At 36.0% G+C, this 11,283-nt stretch overlaps 1 pseudogene; it reads right to left on the bottom strand.

The window, feature by feature from the left end:
• Window positions 1-1,729: 1,729 nt before the first annotated feature.
• Window positions 1,730-2,487, bottom strand: LOC145012229 (calcium-binding allergen Ole e 8 pseudogene; annotated as a pseudogene).
• Between the last annotated feature and the right edge of the window lie 8,796 nt (window positions 2,488-11,283).

Below are 11,283 nucleotides of genomic sequence, written 5' to 3'. Positions count from 1 at the left end.
CATTTTTCTTCATTCTTTTAGCAATTCGTCTCCCACGCTTGTTAACTTCATTTTGATCGTTTTTCTTGCAGTATCTACCCTATTTTAGTCGTATATAATGACCTACATATAAAGGTCAACAACTCATCAAAATAGTGTCATTCTTGGGCAATTACACATCAATTCAACCGATTTATAGCAAATTAGTACATTCATAAAATAGATTTATCTATATATATATATATATATATATATATATATATATATATATATATATATATATATATATATATATATATATATATATATATCCTAATTTATCATTTTTTTTAGGACTAAGTTTTTGAACATTCCTACGTGTATCTAGTTTGTTGCTTTCATTTTCGTTTGAATATGAAAGTGCCTTTGGTAGATTTTCCCAACTTGTGGAACACATACATAGAATCGAAGTATCTAAAAGTTACATGATCCTTCAAATATCTAAAAGTTCTTTTGATTATCAACGTATTAGTGTTTCCACTCTCATTTTCTAACATGTTTTTGCCTCTGTATATAATGTATATAATGTTGTTACCATAAAAAATAAACTAAATGACATGTTTGGTCCCTACCAAAAGAATAAACTAAAGGTTCCTAACATTTATCTGGTTCCTAACATTTATCTGATTGCATTGTTCGTCCAACTGTAAAAAATATTGCAAATGTAGTCACTAATCCAAATTAAATTCACAAGGTTGGTCCCTGACATTGACACTTTCTCCTTATTCTCTTTAACCTCCTCATGTGTAAGAAACATAAGGCATTTTAGTCTTTTCACCCATTAAGCCTTTGCTACAAATCTCTCCCCTCTCCTAGTGTCATCAAAAACATAACAAGAAAAGTCCTATTTCCCTCTTATGCAAAGTCAACATTACACATACAAAATGCAATATATGTATGGACATGTAGAAGTTAACATTCAACAAAATCCACGTGTGTGTGAGAGAGTATTATATGATGGTATTGGTTTCTCCATTTGAAGGTTGTTTAGGTTGTGTTTTTTAGTTCGAGTTTCTTGCATCGATCCTTTAGGCTGTTTCAATTTATTTGTAAGTTTGTTGCAATTTTGTATCATCTCCGTTTCCTTGCTAGCAAATTGTTTTTTGATAAATTTTTTTTGTTCAAAAACAACTATTGTTTTAGTATCTCTAATTTGGCAACCAATACCTTCCAAGGCTTTCGACAATGAAAGCTATTGTTTCCATGTGGATTTTTCCGTTACCAATGCTACTTCCATCTCGATGGATCTAAGTGCCAGAGACCAACATTGATAGTTAATTTGGATGAGGGACTAAGTTTGTAACATTTTCTATAGTTAGAGTGAGACAAACACACCAGAGACCAAACATGTAATTTATATTAAAAAATATACAAAATAAAAGATTCTATTATGTCGGTCACTCGTTCCATTAATGGAATTATTCAAGTATCAATTATTCAAATAACAACAAAGACCATATATAATAATAATATTATTCCCATTAGTTCTTTCAATTAACTAAATTCTTTAAACATCAATGATTCTGAGAAAATATCCAACCATATGCTTGTGCTCATATAACTAATATTGCTTGAATTAGTCTTGTTTATATTCAAACAAATTACAACAAGAACAAGAAAAATAAATTGATATTTTTAAGTTAATGAATTAGATCAAAACCAAAAGTATCGATGTTCTTGTTCAATGTTCAATGTTCATACTTCATACCCATTTAATTAATCTTAAATCGCATTTAGTTGTAACTGAATTCAGAAATTCGAATCACAATCTGTCATCAGAAATTATTTCAAAAGGTAGAAGTATTTAACGAGAGAGATATAGATTACACTGACTGATTCCATCATTTGGATGAATTGTTGGACTTGGACATCATCTTCCTGAACTCCTCAAAATTGACATAACCATCGCCATCGGAATCCACGGATTTGATCATATTAGTACAATCATCAAGGCTGCAGTTTTCTTCCATTCCCAACCGACTTAAGATCTGGTGTAACTCGGAAGCCGAAATCAACCCGTTCTTGTTCAGATCGTAAAGCTTGAACGCAGCATGAAGCTCCTTCATCCCGCCGTCATCTTCGCCGCCGGGGTCGGCGCTTCCTTTAAGGAAACCGGCGAACTCCTCTAGGTTGATGAAACCGTCGCAGTCGGTGTCGATATCCTCCATTATTTGCTTTACCACGTCCAGAGACGTGTCGGATCCGAGAGCCTTCATGACATCGACGAGCTCCACGGCGGTGATCTTGCCGTTTCCGTTGACGTCAAAACGGCTGAAGACTTGCTTTACTTCGTCCATGTTGGTAAAGTAAGCCGAGGTGCTGTTGCTTTCAGTTGCCATCGCTGAAAGTAAGGATGGGATAAGGGGGGATATGGAGAAGATGAGTAGGAGTAGGACGCGTGTAGAGTAGACGACGTTAGGGTCGAATCGAATCCAATTCGTCAAAAGCTGAAATGCATCAAATAATGGTCAAAAAGGAGCTACAATTATTTATCGCCTGTTTCTTTTCATGAAAAAAGAAATTTAATAATTAATAGCATTCAATAAAAATTAATTTTTTTAGACAAAAATACATAAATGGTCCCCGTCGTTTAAAAAAGTAATGTTCAAGTTTTATTTTTTTTTCAATATATTTAGGCCTGACAATCGTGTCGTGTTCGGGTTGGCGTGTCGCGGGTTGGCGTGTCAAAATATGCCAACCCAAACACGACCTATTTAACTATACAGGTCACGGGTTGGCGGGTTTGGAACATAAACCCATATATGACCCACCAACCCATTTATTTATACGGGTTCACAAGTTGGCGGGTTCATGAGTCAGATTTGGGTTTGTGGGTCCAAATTTTAGATATTTAAGTCTTAAATATCCAAATGAAAATTAAAAACATTCATAGAAACATGTTACATACTTAGCCTTATAGGTTACGACTTATGACCTTAGACCATCCACCACGAGTAATAATGTCAAAGCAATCAAATGGTCTATGAATAAATTGTATATATTATATAATACTTATTAAATATTAATACTTGATACATAAATACATTTAAAAATATAAATTTTTTTTTATTAAGAATATAAACGGGTTGGCGGGTCAACCCGTTTATTTTTTGAGAAACCCATATATGATCCGTTTAATAAACGGGTTGGCGGGTTGACGGGTTAGCGGGTTGGCGGGTGGAAAAACTCAACCCAAACCCATTTATTTCGTGTCGTGTCGTGGATCGTGTCTCGTGTCGTGTCGAGAACTGCCAGCCCTAACAATATTTATGGTTATATCAACATACTGTTAATTTATAAATCAGAAAGCTTTTCTCCTCCTTTGTTTTTAAAAGAAGTTGACGTCGAACTTTTCCTCACAATGGTGATGTGGAAATTCGGGAGTGAGGATTACATCTTGGACCGACTTCAACATATGAAGGAGATTCTGGTCTGTGTTCGATTCATTGGTTAGTGCCTATTTATTGGGTAGGAAAACCCTCCGATGTGCCCTAGGGCACACACAATGTGATTCAAAGTTTACTTATATATAAAAACAAACTTGACGAATGCTTGAAGCAAAATTGCAACTCATGCCATTGAATGTTACAAGTCCGTAATGCACAGACGGAGCTAGAAAATTTAGGATAAGGAGGCAATGGTGAATTTAGGATTCAAACTCAAGGGTGTCCAACTTAATTGAGATAATAAAACTAACATGTTGAAAAATTTCTGTTATTAGTCCAGTTTGATTCGATTCGTTTCGGACCGGGTAGTGTCAAATCTAGAAGTGAAACTACTATGTGTCCAACTTAATTGAGATAATAGGATATATGAGTAAAATAAATAGTTATCAAGATCGGGTTGCAAATAATATTCATCTAAATGAAATATGGTATTACGTGTAATATTAAAGATCCTAACATAACCAAAATAAATAAATAATAACCTATCATGAATTTTTATATTTTAAAAGTATTTATAAGTTCATTGTTATAATGTCAAAGAATATTCAACATAGCTAGCTAAAAAGAATAGTATCCTACCATGAATTTTCATACTTAAAAAATAATTCCTACGTTCATTTATTGTTAATTTTATCTTATGCATTGCATGCTTCAACAAAAAAGATAATCAAATTTATGTTATTTGATAGTTTTAACACAAATCACAAATATAGCTTTTACAAATACAAAATAAATAAATTAATAAAATATAAGATATTAAAACAATTAGGTAAAAAAAATGATAAAACCATACTTGTGCAATGATTTACTGACTACTTGACTAGAAACAACATACTGGCATTGTTTATTTATTTATTTTCTTTAGTACATTTAGACAAGACTTCTATTACCCACTTTGTGTCTTCCCCATAAACTCACTTATGTTTTCTGCAATACAAACTCATTAACTCACCCATAACACAAGATAAGAAAGAAATACTTACAAGTTATTCAAGAATCAAAGAACAACTTCCGAACAAAGTAAAGACGCGAGATGGCTAAGGCACCGAGGAAAGTGGTAGAGGGGCGGAGAAGAGGGGTAGAGTCGTCCGTGGGCGGATGGTGGCGGTGGCGTGGTGCTTTCCTCATAAGCTTCAAATACCGAAAATATGTATTTCTTGTTTTTTTAGGGTTTTATGTTCCCATCTTCTATAGTTATGATATCTATTATTACAATTTTATGAGATCACATTTCCAAAATATTTCGATAACTGGCATCTATTAAGATTTGTTTAATTTTGTTAACCATCTTAATATTAATTAGTTTCCTTTTCCCCTTATTTTTAGTGTCAAAAATCAAAATGATATATCAAATCTATAAAAACAATATCAGTTTTGTTTGTTGACTTTCTAGATCTGGTATTCGGGTGTCCCTCCTATAATCACAAGGGTGCAGTTGAAAATTATAATATAATTAGTAAAAGAAAAATCTGAACAAGGGGTGTCCATGGACACCCTTAAGCATAAGGTAGGCTCGCCTCTGTAAGGAGGGCTTATTTATCCATGGTACGAGTAAGCGGTGACTAGGAGGCGGAGATGCTGCCGAGTGGTTACTTTTTTTTTTTTTTTTTTTTTTTTTTTTTTTTTTTTAATAATTAACCGAATCACTTGAAACATATACTGAAAACCGTAAGTACAAAGCTTAGTGAGTTCCCTAAAATACCACATATTATACATACAAATAACACGTAAGGGGCCCTACCCTGTCATCGGGCCTTGTCCGGTCATCAGGCCCCGCCCAACATCGGACCCCGCCCGACATCGAGTCCCGCACAGTAATAGATCGGTCCCCACCCATCATACATATAACATATATCAAGTAAACATATACATATGCAATAATCACAAAGATACATATCATACAAAATGGTCATCGGGCCCCGCCTGATAAGCGCACAAACACATAACACATGCAAAAGTCACACAGACAGCTAGCATACTAACATAGCATAAACATGGGCGGCATTGATGCTTTTGACCCGCTAAACCCAGTGAGGAGGCTCACCTTGATTGACTGATAACAGAATCCTTTACTCGTTGCTGCTGCGAACCGACTCCACTCACTGAGCCAAGCCAAACTAATCTAAATTAATAACTAGGGATAAACCTAAAACATAGGCCCAACTATGGCCCAAACTAACCCGACCCACTAATAGCCTAAACCAATTGTGCCTACTAAGGCCCAAACCCAAGTTGGGCCCACTAAGGCCCAACCCAAACTCCTTAGGCCCAAAGTGAGCTATCCAACCAGATAAGTCTGAACATGGCCTAAAACAGAAAGTCCAGACCCAAAATCAAGTCCAAAGCAAAAAGCCTAAAGAGTCCACTGATGACCCGAACGTGCGACGTTCCCGAGACGAACTTCGTTGTCTCTGGTGTGTTCCAACTATAAAAATGATACCTCTTGTATTCATGATTGATTCTTGCGATTAGTTGTTTGATGAAAAGTTGTGGGCGAGGTGTGCGATTATCTTATTTGTGTTAACTAAAGAATTGGTGTTGCGTTGTGACTGTCATAGTATTGCTTGTACATATGCGTATGATTCTTAATGAAAAGGCGGCTATGCTTGGGGAAGTTTCTAAAGTTTCCATATGAGATTCAGAGTTCCTTATGTTTGGCTGGTTATTAATAAGATGATCATCTTTGTTGTGTTATGCATTCTAAGATTCAAGGTTGGAATGTTCCAGGTTGAGTCGGTCTGAAGTTTTTTTGTTTGTAGACATCAGTTGGTGGTAGTTCGAACCCTAAGTGGGTGATAACTGAGTATTCTGATTGGAGGATCAATGGAATACCGATATTATGTTCTCATTGTAATGGGTTAGAGGAATCAACATTTAGTTATGCACCATCGAAGTGCTCGTGGTTAGAAAGTTTTCTCATTATGTCTCAAGGATCCTTCAGAGTCCTTCATAGTCGGGGAAAATTCAAGGATTGGTCGTATTGTGAGCGAAGCGTACGTTGCCATCAAGCTTATGTCTTTAGGGATGTGTGTTGTCATCACAACAAAAAGTTGTTAGGCAAGGAACTTGTTGTGGTCAGTATTCCCTTTCAGGAGCACTAAGGATCTTGATATAGGAGTGTTTTGAGGTGTTCAGGTTGAGAATCAAATATAGAAAACATGATTAACTCGCGGTACAAGTCAGTTATCTTTGTTTAAGATCGGGAATTGGTTGATCTGCTGATCAACTTTAGGTTTCGGTAGGTGTATTTGCACATGAGTTCATCAGCAGTATAAGAGATCGTTGGGTTTAGTTCGTCGATCCATTTCTAATCATTGGTTATTCTGTTCATCGTCAACATCTAAGGTTGTTTGAAGGTTTAGAGCTGTGATAATTGAAGGTGAATTTGGTGCGTTGACCTTTCGTCAATTTCTGTAAGGTGTATATCTCGGTTTCTGGGTATGTGTACCCTCGATTATTGGTTTTGGAATTATTATTCATAGTGGACTCGAGTTTGGCAGTTTTCCTTAGTGATTGTAAATTCGGATGTAGGAGCGATGTTGTTTAATTCTTCAGGGATGACCTTGGGTCTACGCAAAGTTCAATTTAGGATGCCACATTTGTAAGATTGGTATATAGAGTCGCTCCAATCGTGGTTCTAACGACATTTCCAGATAATTTTGGATTCTTCCTCTGAGTCTGGATGTTTTATCAGGTTATTTGCACATTGGTGGGATGTGTTCAGTTTCAATTAAGGAATATGATATTGTTTCGGTTGTTCATGAGGATGTTCTGATGATGGTTAAGGTTCGTCTAACATGGTTATGAGGAATTCAGGTGGATTAAATAAGATAGTCTGAGAACACCTAGTTTGGCTTCTTACATGGTGCGCATCTAATTTATTGCTTTTGTGTTGGAACAAGCATTCAACTGTCTATCTTATTTTCTGGTCACGTGCAATCATATCTTCTTCTGATGATGTGTCGATGGCATTCTAATTTGTGGGAGGGTTGCATGTTTTAGAATGGTATGAATCTTTTGGTTTTTGATAGGTGTTGAGTGGGATGTTGATTGGGTTCATGTAGGTCAGTGGAATGATGGTCGTGTGCTTATAGGCATATTGGGTACCGGTTGAGAGTCTTCGTGTCTGTGGTTTGGTGATGGAATGAATGGTGTGGAACCATGAACTTCTCATTCCAATGGTTGGATGGTGTCACGATGAGTTGTGAACCATCGTGGATTGCACTTACGTGATTTGGGTCGACAACTATGTTGTTGAGACCCATGTGTTTGGTTTGTTAGTCTTTGGCATAGTTAGGAATTTGAGTAGTACGAAGACACTCTTGATGGCTCACTGGCAGAGTTGTGGTCGGCTTTTATGAAATTTGTAATTATTGGAAAAGTCATGGTTATATATTAGTAGTTCATTATTGGGTTTCTTCTTAGAGGACAAGTGTTTGTTTATGCGAAGATTTCATGTGAGTTAAGTTACCCGTGATGCAATTCGTTATAAGTCTCTTGGATGTTTTGGGAGGCTATTGTGCACCTAAACTATTATGGGAACTGGGATGCCATGCAAGGTTGTTGACCATTGTACGCTCTTGTGAGCGGTGGATTAGTGATGACTTATCCGAAAGTCAAGTGTGTATTTAAGGCCTTTTGGAATTATTTTTTTCCAGATTCGGGAGCGGTTGGAATTCATGATTGAGATGTTTTGTGTATTCATTATGCTCGGTTTGGTGGTGATCCTGGTCATGAAATAGGGGTAGGTATGACGGATGGATGAGTATTAGTCTTTATTTAAGGTTTTTTGGGTTTAGATTGGTTCTCAGTCTGGCAAAATATGTGGATAAAATTGGTTTGTACTGTAGTTGAGTATTTTCAAGTGATTGGGTGGTCTATTGGCATTAGTTGGGTTTTGGGTAGGGGTGAGCATTTGGACCCGTGGATCGGTGAACCAAACTAGACCAAACCAGACCACTTTTTTGGACCTCCGGGCCGTTTCTCGATTCTAGGATTTGAGCAAAACCGTTGTTGTCTTTTTACCGATCCGGTCAGACTGGTCTCGGGTAAAAACCAGTTTTGGACCAGTTTAATTTTTTGAAAAAAAAATTATACACTGAAATTCTTTAAACAATCATATCTCATTCGTTTTAAGTCAGATTGACATGTGATTTTCTCCAATGTGTAATTTAGAGTTTCTAGATGATTTTAGACTATAATTTTCTTGTTTTGGTGTTATATTCGATGAGTTATAATCCTTTAAAGATGAGATACTAAAGCTGAAATATTTCAGCTTTTCAACAATAATTTAAACTTTTGTATTCTGTGAAATTCTTTAAACAAGCATATCTCATTCGTTTTAAGTCGTATCGACATGAGGTTTTTTCCAACATGTAATTTAGAGTTTGTAGATGATTTTAAACTATAAATTTCTTATTTTTGGTGTTATATTCAATTACTCACAATCCTTCAAAGATTCTATCAAAGCTGAAATATTTCAGCTTTTTAGCAATAAATTTAAGCTTTTGTATTCTATGAAATTCTTTAAATAATCGTTTCTCATTCATTTTAAGTTGGATTGACATGAGGGTTTTTCCAACTTGTAATTTAGAGTTTGTAGATGATTTATATATATATATATATATATATATATATATATATATATATATATATATATATATATATATATATATATTGGTGTTACATTCAATGAATTACAATCCTTCACAGATGAGATATCAAAGCTGAAATATTTTACCTTTTTAGTAAGAAATTTAAGCTTTTGTATTCTATGAAATTATTTAAACAAGCATATCTCGTTCATTTTAAGTTGGACTGACATACATTTTTTTTTCAACGTGTAAATTAGAGTTTATAGATGATTTTGGATTACAATTTTGTTGTTTTTGGTGTTATATTTAATGAGCTACGATCCTTTAAGCAAATGGTATAAAGTATAAACAATCAAAACTTGACCGATCCAAAGGGCACAAGAAACAAAAACGTATTTATTTTTACGAGTTGTACTGTATCAAACCCCAAAAGTATTCATTTTAATGAGTTGTACCGTATCAAACCCAACAAAATATTTGTTTTAACGAGTTGTATCAAACCCAAAAAGACATTTTAACAAGTTGTACCTTATGCATGTCAAGTTGTACTGGTCTGCAGTAAGTCTCATCTAGTCTGGTCTGCGGTCCACAATATTCTCCAAAACCGATCTTGTCCAAGAGTCGCTTTGGTCCGGTTCAGTCCTGTCCAGTCCAAATGCTCACCCTAGTTCTGAGTGGTCTCCCAAGCTGTAACACCCGATATTTCTAAGGTATTTATTTAACTTTTGGTTATTTAATTATTAGAGTTTGGGCCTTGAAGTCATTGGACATTTTTCATGTTGGGCTTAGGGTGTGTTGTATACGGGGCGTACCACCCTATGTACGTTGGGCGTACTGGTGTAAATGTGACGTGGATGTCATGCACGTACGCGCTGTACAAGGAAGTACATGCATCATACGTGTCCATGCCCCAAAACCCTAATATTTAGGGTTTGAGCACTATATAAAGAACATTATGACACAAGGATCTTTTCTATCTGCCTCCCTCTTGTCCCTAATCAACCTCCACGAAACCCTAACCCCATTGTTGAGTGTTCTTGACCTTGGAAGGTCTTTTGAGTGCATTTTGGTGTGTTTTGTCCCATTTTCAAGAAGGAGAAGGTTGGAGCAAGGTGGTGGTTCAAGGAGAAGCTTGTAGATCTGGGTTATATGCTCCATTTCTAGCTGGTCCAAGGTATAAAGTCTTGATCTTCATCTTTAGAAGTTTAGATCTCCTTGCTTTAGCTTTTGGACCCCTTTTTGGTCCCATAGATGATATCTTGTGGTTCATATCATTTATGAAGCTTAGAGTTGCCACTCTTAGTGTTCCTTTGGCCCTAAAGTTGTCACCTTTGAAGCTTAGACCCAACCATGCATGAGAAATGGCCATTTTTATGGAAGTAGAATTTTATATTTCGAGTTTGGGCTTATTTGGGGCATGCAAAGTTACCAAGTTAATGAATTTATGGTTTAAGATGTTGCATATGACTTAGATTTGTGATTGGGAGCCTTGGACTTAAGTAATTTAGAGCTTAATGGAGAAAGAGCTTAATGGGTGAGTACGTTGGACGTATAAGCTCGCACGTGCAATATACAAGCCATGTAGCCTGTACGCTTAGCGTACAGTTGAGTACGCCCCGCGTACTCAATGATTTACTGTCAGCTCGGGGAGTCGTCAGGGCAGCAACTAGGAATTTATTTAAGTCAGACTCAACATTTAAGGTGAGTTTCCTCACTAGGTTTAGCTGGTCTAAGGCACCAAGGCCGACTCTCAATTGGTTATGTTATTATACTTGTTGTATGTGCTTGTATATGTATGTTTATTGGGCGGGGCATGTATCTTATTTGGCGGGGCCCATATCTCATTTGGGCGGGGCCCGTTATATGATATGTATGGTATGCGGTATATTGGGAGCTCATTAAGCTTTGTACTTATGGTTTTTAGTTTATATTTTAGGTATTTCTAGTTCCAAGGAGAAGAGCTCGGGTTGACTGCATCGCACACACTATATGGATTCTGTTTGTGGGTCATACTCTGATTTTTATGATGTTGACATACTTATTTTATTGGGTTGTATGAACAATGTTTTGGAGACTGTTTTTACTTAAATCAAAAATGAAATTTTTGATTCATAATTTTTGGATGTTTCACAAGTTATCTTTATGGATGTCATGATTTTATGAAGTGGTTCGAAAAGCATATGGAATGTGTTGGTGCTATTTCCAGAGATCCTAACCAAGACGGA

Source organism: Lactuca saligna, chromosome 8 (assembly GCF_052625555.1).
Source record: "Lactuca saligna cultivar CGN05327 chromosome 8, ASM5262555v1, whole genome shotgun sequence".
Lineage (NCBI taxonomy): Eukaryota > Viridiplantae > Streptophyta > Magnoliopsida > Asterales > Asteraceae > Lactuca > Lactuca saligna.
Note: the sequence above shows the minus strand (reverse complement) of the source record. Positions and strands in the feature narration are given on the sequence as shown.